Here is a 10446-nt window from a genome sequence, read left to right as displayed (position 1 = left end):
TTAGAAAACCCATTAATGAACATTAAAGTGTGCAGAAATAAACAAAGGTCACCCAAATGAGAACAAGCAGAGGCTACTCAGAGCTTGTTATGGCAAGAGAGTTGACCATCATTTACATTTGACGGAGACTCAAAGGCAGGCAAGGGAGTGGGAGAGTTTTATCATGAAAAGACTGAAAGGTGTCAGGTATGCACTGACTGGATGTTGTTGGCATGGAGAGGAAGCATGGAGGTAGGTGGCCTAACTAGAAGTGGGGCAACTTGTGCTATTGGTTTGGGGAGCATTTTTGTCTTTCTATAATTGGTCCTGAGTTGGAAGTATGGGCAAAAATCAGAGAAGCTAGTAGTTATTGACCAAGTTCTGACCAATTTGGGCCAATTTCTGCAGAGGTTGTGGTTTGGCCTTCTGGACTAATTGCTGCAGAGGTTGTGTATCAGGGTTCTATTTTCATATATGATCTGGCCATTGATCATTTGTATACACAATCTCAAGGGAAACACTAGAAGCATATCCATTAAATTCAGGAAACGAGGATGCCTACTCTCCCAATTTTTACTCAGATTTGGTAAGGTAATCTAGCCAAAGCAATAAAGAAAGGAAATAAGCTGACAATACCAAAAACAAATAGCTAAAAGTATCGTCAATTATAGATAATGTGATTGAGAACCCAGGAGAAATGAAAAGAAATTCTTACTAATCAGTATGAAAAGTTTCCTTTAATATCAACAATATCCAGAAAAAATAAATAACTTAAAAATCTCTTCATAACTAAACTACAACTTAAGCTATTTCTTAGGAATCAATTTGATCAGAAATGTGAGACCTATGTAAAGAATAATACAACACATTATGTAAAGATACAAAAGAAAAACTGAATAAATGGAAAGGTACAAGACCTTCAATTAAAAATATCTGTGAAGATAAAATCCAAATTGGCATATAATTAATACTGGTGATCAAAATCTTATTGAGATTTTTGAGGAACATAACAAAGTTATGTTTTAAAGTTCATTTGAAAAGATAAATGCATAAGAACAATGGGATATTTGTGTAAAAAGAGAATTAAGTACTTGCCCTATCAAATATCAAAATATGTTCCAATACTATAATAATTAAAATATTCTGATTCAAATACAGGAATTAAGAGCTATACCAATGGGACAAAACAGAGAGTCTAGATGTAGATAATAGGAATTTGGTGTATGGATATATGAATTCTTGCATAAACAGGGGTTTCAAATTCTATGAGGAGTAAGTTATTATGGCATAACTGCCTAATCATTAACAAAATTAAGGCTAAATTTCTATACTTCATATCATTCATAAAAACAAATCCCAGCCAGAATAAGGCTCTAAATATAAAAACAAGCTCTCAGGTGGTAAAGGTTATCAGATGGCATAACAGAAAACATTGATACGTCTGACAATAAAAAAGTTTCTAATTGCTACATGACAAAAGACTCAATAAAGTTAACATATATTTTTAACAAAAGTTATATAACATGTGTAAATATCCCTAATATAAAAATTCTTTTGCTAGTGATTCTTACAAATCACTAAGAAAAAGACAAATACCCCAGTTACTCATGAGCAAAGAATAAGGGACAGCTATTTACCAAAGAAATACAAATGATCAATGATTCTATGAAGAGTGCTCAGCCTAACAAAGATGACTACTTGGAAGGGGAAGGAAATAAGGAGATTGGAAACCATTACAAAAGATGAAGTAGAACTACATGCAAGGTATAGAATTACATCTATGACATAAAATATGGACGACCAAGTTAGAGAACAATACATAGAGAATAATACACTTTTAGTTTCTAGCATATATATTATAGATATTTGAGAGTAACTTTTTAATTGAATATTTCCTATTTTTCAAGCATTGCAATTTTTTACATACAGTATGTTTACACACGTTATCTCATCATTGACGGCCTCTCAGTTATTATTCCCATCACTCTGCAGAGGAGAAAGTGGAAACCATCCAGAGAGTTGGAAATGAGGCATGAACCCAGACAAGCCAACTCCAGACCTGGATTCTTCCTCATTACCTAGTTGTGCTTGGTAAGCTGTACACACACACATAACCCAGATCATCTCTGAGAATGAGTTTACTTTTAACTTCATACGTTTCTGCATTAGTTGAATTTTTATCATGAATATGCATTACTTTTGTGATTGGAAAAGATACAGATATTTAACATCTTGCAAAGAAAAAGAAGAAGGATTGACAGTACTTCAAGCATTTTAAATTGTGGCCTGAAACTTACCAATTTGCTAACAGTGAGTAAGGCTTCTATACAGGGTTCAGTTTCTACCTCTGTAACACCAAGTGAAACTTTTGCTACATTCTGACACTTTTATAAGGTTTGTTCCACTTTGAAGAAAGTTTCAAGTGTCTTAGCTATGAGAAAGCTTGATACTGAGAAAAGTACCACTTGGCCACTTGTGGGAAATTAAAGTGCTGGCTTTGCTTGCCTAAATGGGATGACTTTGGCACAGGGGCATGATGTGAAAATCAAGGATATAAAAAATAGAGCTGAGAAAATGACACATTCCAGCCATCCTTTCTGCAGGTCTCGGAGTAAGAGGGACTCCTTCCTTCTCAGGAGCCCCTCTTGGTGAGCACCCCTCCCGCTGAGACTCTGTCTCAGCCCCTTCTGCCTCCTCCAAACCCCCATCCCCTGACCCTCAGTTTATCCACTTTCATGTAAGTTTCCTTTAACTCTCCCTTTCATCTCTCTTTTCTCAAATATGCCAATTTCTCAATTCCTAAGGAAAGCTTCAACCAGTGCTCCCTGAAAATGCCATCCTATCCTTCTTTTACTGACAACATATGCATGTTTTCTATTTTTCTCATTAGAGTCATGATTAGAATTTTCAGAAGATACTTTACTGACAAACACTTCAGCATAAGATCATCTATTCTCTGCACTGGCTTATTTCTCACTGCCCTGCTGGGTTTCCAGTTCCTCATCACTAGCTGACTTGTAATAGAATTCTTTATCAGGTAGAGTGGGATGGTAATGAGGTCCTCAGAAGACTGAAAGTATTCACTAGAGGGCAGGGTGTGACCTAACTCATGCTTTCATTCTCTTGCTTGGCCCCGTGCCTCACGATCCTCAAGTAAAGAAGCCAAATACTACTAACAGTGCAATGAGTCAAAGAGCAACATCCTCCCCCATCCTGGCACAATCTTTTCTCCTCATGACCCCCACCTCGGTAGGATTAGACGCTTTCTCCCTAAGCTTCATCTGTCCAGGCACTATCTGCAAAGTCCTTTCCTGTATAGGAAATGTAGCTAACTTTGCAATTTTTTCAAGGAAGTCAGCACTAACACACTCTAACATCTAGTAAATACGAGTTCTCCTGTGGACTCAAATCATCCCACTCCAGGAAAACTGCCCCTCAGATGTCACCGCCTACCAGACTTGGCTAGTCAAACTCTAGTTACTAGATTTTATACATTATAAAGCCTAAAACATTACTGTTAATACATACAGGGTATGGCTAGGATTATTCTCACATAGGAATTCTTTCCCAACTATATTTACCTGAATCAGAGGACAGGACTCCCAAACTGACATCTTTAGGAATAGTCAAAAGGCATGATGACCTTTTCTGTCCCTATGATTTGAAAACTTGGTGGCAATGATATCTTCACTCACTCAACCCATAGCTGTTGCTCAGTTCTGACTGTGCCCCTTTTGCTGTGTCTCTGAAATGATTCCACATGTTACAGTTCCTTTCCTGTTTCAGTTCTGATGTTTATCACTACATATGTAACTGGTTCAGCTTTCTAACAGTTCTCTCTGCCTCTGATCTCCATCACACGATTGGGGCAGCCAAATCATGCTTAATATCATTGACGTAATGTTCCTCCACTGACAAGGGGGCCTGAGCACCATGCTATCACTTATCTGACCCAGTCTGAGTCCAGCCCAGCACTCAAGTCCCTCCACACTCCAGCTTCAGCACAGACCCACACTTCCAGCCAGAATGTATTCTCATAGCTGACTGTGGTCTCATCATTCACTCCTGCCTCTGTGCTCTGTTGCCACTGCTCTTTTCAGCTGAAGTGGTCTTGCTTTCTTATATTACCTACAGTCTCTGCTTCCTTCAAGGTACACATTGCTCCACTCACTATTTTCTTCTTTGAGTGCTTCTGTTCATACCATTCATTTTTGCAATATCGTTACATACTTCTTTTTATCCTTTAGCATAAAATGTTTTTCCCCAACTAGACTGCAAGCTCCTCAAAGAATGGAACTCTAATGGAAGGCAAAACACATTTTAAAAATATTGAACATACATTTGAACTGAGCAAGGTGCTTCTTGAGAGTTTTCTACAATGTCTACCATGGTTTGGGAATATTAAAGGTATTCACTGAATACCTTTTGAATGAATCAATCAACAAGTAAATTAACTGGGATAAGAGAGACTATAATATAAGACTACTGGTGCTTAAGGGCATGGACTACATCTTCTGAATCATTATACCCAGAAACCCTCTCAGTAGCTGATACCAATCAATGCTCAATAAATGTCTGTGTAACGAAAATAGACAAAGATGGAACAGTATTTAGGTGCAAGTCACAAAAATCACCGAATTTGTTGCAAAAAGAAAAAAAAAGCTGTGAAAGAGAGTAATAACCATAAAATATGGAATAGAAGATCCCATTTACAATAGCAAGGAAAAGATGAAATCACTGAGAATACATTTAACAAGAACTGTACAAGGTCTACGTGAAGAGATACTTAAAACACTATTGAGGGACACAGAGGCAGGCAGACTTAAACAAATAAAGAGCCATACCATATTTTTGAATAGGAAAGCTCAATTTCTAAAACATGTCAATTCTTCCTAAATTAATCTATTAATTCAAAGTAACACCATAAAATAAGTAGTTAACATGTTTTTCAATCTGTAGAAACTAATTACAAAGTTGTTTTGGAAAAAATAAAATAAAATAGTAAGAAAACTGCCAAAGAAGGTAAAGTAACTGGAAGCAAAAGCGACCACGACCAATATCTAAATATTTAGCACTGGCACATAAGTGGACAAATGACAGGGAAAAAGAAGCCTAAAATCTACACAAAAATATATAGAAATTAAGTACAAAAATATGGCATTTCAGATCAGTGGAGAAAAGATGAAATATTCAGTTAACAGCAACAGTACCACTGAGTAGCCACAAAATAAATCCTACTACCACAACTTATAACACAATACATTCCAGGTGGCCCAATGATTTAATAATCAAACTGAATCCATAACATTAATAGGAAAAAAGAGAACTTTTAAAACTTTGAGTTGAGAAAGCATCCATAATACAACACAAAAGCCAGAAGCCATAAAAGAGTTGTAAGTCATACTTAATAAAACATCATATTTCTCTTTTTTTTTTTTTTTTTTTTTTTGAGTCTCGCTCTGTCGCCCAGGCTGGAGTGCAGTGGCCGCATCTCAGTTCACTGCAAGTTCCGCCTCCTGGGTTTACGCCATTCTCCTGCCTTAAAACATCATATTTCTGTAGTAAAATACAACATTAACAAAATCAAAAGTCAAACAAAAAAGTAGTAAACATTTGTAAAACATCAAACTTCTAAACATATCAAAAAGAGAAAAAGAGGATAATTTCACGTATTTGTAAAAAATACTGACAAACCAATAAGAAAACACTAAAAAGAGTAGAATGAACAAAGAGAAGGAAATATAAATCACTCTTAAATAAATGAATAAATGCTCATCATAAGTAAACTTCAAATTAAAAACACAATGAGGAAGACTGATATACAATTATGGTACAACTAGTACCAAACTAGTCCTATCATAAATGTTAAGCCTAGACAAAATACACAAGGCAACTGTTTTTCAAATGTTAGACAAAAAGCAATATAAGACTCTGACTCCTGAGAGAGGAAAAACACAATGAATGAGCCCCATAACCACCCCGGTATTTTGTCTGGAGGAATTTTCTAGACTAAGGTACACGGTGACAGGGTCCAAGTACAGGGTGGTATCTTACTTTGCTGAAGAGAAGTAAGAGCTTAGAGTTAGAGTTTGCTGAGGGAGCTAGAGTTTTCCTGGGAGAGTAATGAAGAAAGTAGAGCTGCTCAGAAAGGACATCAGAAATCTGCATTGTGCTGCCCTAAAATCTTCAGCTTTAGGATGAAACTCTAGGAAGCATGATAGAGAACAGCCACCTGCAAGCTATGAGTTGAATAGAGATACTTAAGATTGCACAGATCTGGCAGTCAAGGAGTTCTGACAATCCAGAGAGAAAAGATCTCGCTAAACACTCTAGGTATTCAACTGAGATCTAAGAAAAGCAACACCTTACTAATAGACCCACGATTAGAGAAACTAAAATTAAGCCTTGAATAAATCTAGCTGAAGCACCAGTAAATTAAGTAACACCCAGAAAAACACTCAACCTTCTCTAAAGGAAGACAACAAAATTCAGATTCACAATACAGCCTCCAGAACTGCCACCACGCAATCAGAAATTATTATGCATGCAAAGAAGCAGGGAAATGTAACCCATAACCAAGAAAATATATTAAATAGAAAGAGACACTAAGATGACACAGGTTTTAAAGCAGCTAATGATAATATGTTGAAAGACATAAAAAGAAAATATGGTTATAATGAATTAACAGATCAGAACTCTTTAGGAAATAAAAAACATAAACCAAATGGAAATTTTGAAATGAAAACATACATTATCTAAAATGAAGCATTCACTTGTTAGGATGAAGAAGAGCAGACTAGAATACCAGGAGAAAAGGTCAGTAAACCTGAAGATAGATCTATAGAAATTGCACAACTTGAAGAAGAGAGAAAAAAAGATTTGATTTTTTTTAAAAATAGAGATTTAATCTGCTGAACGACACCAAACAGACTAATACATATAATATACATATATCTATATACATAATAATTGGGGCTCTATAGGAAAAAGAAAGAATGGGAGAAAAAATATTTTTAAGATAATAGCTCATAGTTTGCCAAATTTGGCAAAACAAAATGTATACTTGCAAATTCAGGGAGCTCAGAAAACCCCAAACAGGAAAATTATAAATATGACCACACCTAGGCAAGTTAAAAGTCAATTTCCTGAAAACCAAATATACTGTACCAGAAATAAATAAGGACATTCCAGATTGATGATATAAGGGTCAAGTCATCAAGAACACCTAACAATCTTAAATATAAGGGCACTCAGTAACAGAGCTTCAAAATACATAAAGCAGCTGAGTGCAGTAGTACACGTCTGTAGACTCAGCTACTCAAGAGGCTGAGGTGGAGGACTGCTTGAGGTCAGGAGTTCAAGACTGTACTGTGCTATAATCATGCCTATAAATAGCCACTGCACTTCAGCCTGGGCAACATAGACTCCATCTCTAAAAAAATAATAATATGTAACAACTGATATGACTAATTAGATAGAAAAAAACCCATCATAACTGGACATTTTAACGCTTCTCTCTCAGTGACAGAAACATTGAAAAAAAAAGCATATAGAAAATCAGCTATAGAAAATCTGAACAGCATTTTCAAATATCTTGATGTCAATAATTTTTATAGACTCCTATAGCTACAATTCCAGAATACACACTCTTTCCAAGTATACACGAAATCTTCTCTAAGAGAAACTACATGCCAGGTCAAAATAATAAGTTTAGGAATTTTCAAAAAACTGAAATTTTTGAGTGTGTTCATTCAACATAACTGTAAATAAATTAGAAATCAATAACAATAAAGTATCTAGAAAATCCCCAAATGTTTGGAAATTAAGGAACATGCTTCTAAAACACTCATGGGTCAAAGAAAAAAAATCGCAAGGGAAATGAGAAAATATTTCAAAATGAATGATAATGAAAATACAATAGAGCTTAAAAAGAGTTGTGTAGCTTAAATACTGGAAATGAAGAAAGTTTTAAAACCAATTCTATAAATTCTCACCTTAGGAATCCAGGGAAAAAGAACCAATTAAACTCAAAGTAAATAGAAGAAATGAATTAATAAAGTTAAGAACAGAAATCAATGAAATAGAACACAGACAAACAGACAATTTATTTTAAAGATTAATATAACTGATAAAATTCCTAGCAAAATTGAAGGAAAAGAAAAAAACACGTATTAAAATACAATATAATACTATTCTTCAATAAAGAGGAACTTTTAAAATACTGATATGCTACAAATGGACAAACCTCAAAAATGCTGTGGTAAGTGAAAAAAAGCCAGATGCAAACAACTATTATATTATTCCACTTAAATGAAATGTCTAGAAAAGACAAATCTATAAAGAACAAACAAGAACCACAGGTCCACTTCATTCGTTCATTCCCTTGCCAATATTTTTATTGAGCTAGGAACTCTAGAACATTGGTTTTCGAAAGTTTTTTAATTGATGGAAACTCTTTTGCTAGAAAAAGCTCATGGAGAACCCCAATAGACAACAGAGCTTCTTTAGCTCTGTTGAAATGAGTGCGGCTGAGTGCAGTAGTACACGTCTGTACACGTCTGTAGAAGAAAAGAGTGTCTTTCTTGCTTTTGCTCTCTCCTGGGCAATCAAGAGTTGACTATATTGAACAGAAAAGTATGGATTAAATATTTGCAAAACCTCCAAAATACGACAGAATCCCAATATCTCCTGGCAAAGTGGCAGCTTCTTTCCTATGTGTAGAGTGTTGAGGGCAGAGCACCTTGGGCAAATTTTTATTGATCAGCACAAAATATGTGGCGAGCTCATAGCCTGGGTATAACCCACTGCAACATGAAAAGGATGGGAGATTAAACCTTCAATTCTACATAAATTAGTTAAAGATTTTTTTTGTCCAATTTTACTTTTGACTTTAACTGGCAAATAAATTAATGTAGTAAAATTTGAATTAATGTGTCAATTACACAAAGGCCTGCCAACTTTCAGTTGAACAAAATGGAACATCCCCGCAGCAAAAAGATAACATGCATATGGCACATTGGGGTTAAAAATGAGGTTGTCTGTGGCTAGAAACTTTCTGCATAAAAGTCCTTCTTTAATATAAGAGTTTTGATTAGTGACATTTAATAGTGTCTAGGTTTGAATGAATTATATTCACCTTAGTTATAAAACAATTCAGACTTTCTACTTCTTGAATAAAGTTTGCTTAAGCTATATTTTTCTAAGTTTCTTCATTTTTCTATGTTTTCAAATTTACTGACATAATATTTCCAGAGTATTCCTTTATTCTTTCTCCAGTCACTGCTCTAGCAGTATTAGTTTCTCTTTTTCATTCTTAATACTGTTTATTTGTATCTTCTCTCCTTTTTCTCTTAAGGCTTTCTTGAGTTTTTTCCATTTTATCAGTCATTTCAAAGATCTATCAGTTGGTTTTGTGGATCTTCCCAACTGTATTAATGAACTTTCAGCTTCATTAATTTCTGCTTTTTTATTATTTTCTTCCTTCTACTTCCTTCAGGTTTTTTTTTCTCCTCTTTCTAGCTTCCTAAATTGCAAGGCTAGCTCATTAATTTTCATCTTATCTTGTTTTTCTTCCTACTGAAATCATTTAAGGCATTGGTTCCCAACAGCTGAAAACCCTGATATTTAAAAACTATCAATGTCAGGATCCCACTATACAAAAAATCTTTATTTCATTGGTCTAAAGTGGGGCCAGGATAGGAGTGCTTAAGTTAGTTTTTGCTTTCTGTGATGATGAAAGGGAGGAGGGGTAGAGAGGGCAAGGAGAGGCCCACCTGATTAGTGGTAGGCAACCCTTCTTCAGGAGTCAGAGCAGCAGAGTGAGAGTCCTCAAATCCCTGGTAGCCTTCTGGCCCAATTCCCTGGATCAAAGCCAAGTTGGGAATTCCCAGAAATGCTCGTGGCTATCCCAGAGACACAGCAACCTCATTTATACATTCACTGGATCCCAAAGAGGCCAAGAGATGGTACCAAGCAAAGCCAGTTCTGGAATGATTTGGAGATTACAGTTGAACCCTGCAATCTCCAAACCCTGGAACTCCGGGCCAGCAGAGAGCGTAGGCTCAAGCTGGTCATCTCATTAACAATTCTGACCATAACAACCCCTCATTTTATGCATCTGTACTTTTTACTCCTCTTACTATGTGTGACGGCAAATTTTTATTATAAATGTGATCTTGTATGATTTCTGGGTTTTCGTGGATTTTTTACATGTCTTTATTTTTGTTTCTCCAGTAGGCCTTCATTGTTTTTGTGTTCTCCAGTAATTTGAAAGGTTTATACATTGCTTTAAGGTCTACAGTTACTAACTGGCTAATTAGCACAGCTCAACATCAATAGACCTCAGGGCGATACAAATTAAGACCATAATGAGATACTACTACACAGCCACTAGGATGGTTAAAATTAAGTAGATTGACAATTCATAAGTGTTGGTGAGAATGCGAAACAACTGGACTTCACACACCG

The 10446-nt window shown here is 35.6% G+C and overlaps 1 protein-coding gene across 2 annotated transcripts in view; it reads right to left on the bottom strand.

Annotated features, from left to right (window-relative positions):
* Positions 1-10446, bottom strand: part of ULK4 (unc-51 like kinase 4) — a 780596-nt gene that overhangs the window by 248851 nt on the left and 521299 nt on the right. The window lies entirely within an intron of this gene.

Source organism: Mandrillus leucophaeus, unplaced genomic scaffold (assembly GCF_000951045.1).
Source record: "Mandrillus leucophaeus isolate KB7577 unplaced genomic scaffold, Mleu.le_1.0 Scaffold265, whole genome shotgun sequence".
NCBI classification, from domain to species: Eukaryota; Metazoa; Chordata; class Mammalia; order Primates; family Cercopithecidae; genus Mandrillus; species Mandrillus leucophaeus.
This window is presented reverse-complemented; position numbering and strand designations above follow the sequence as displayed.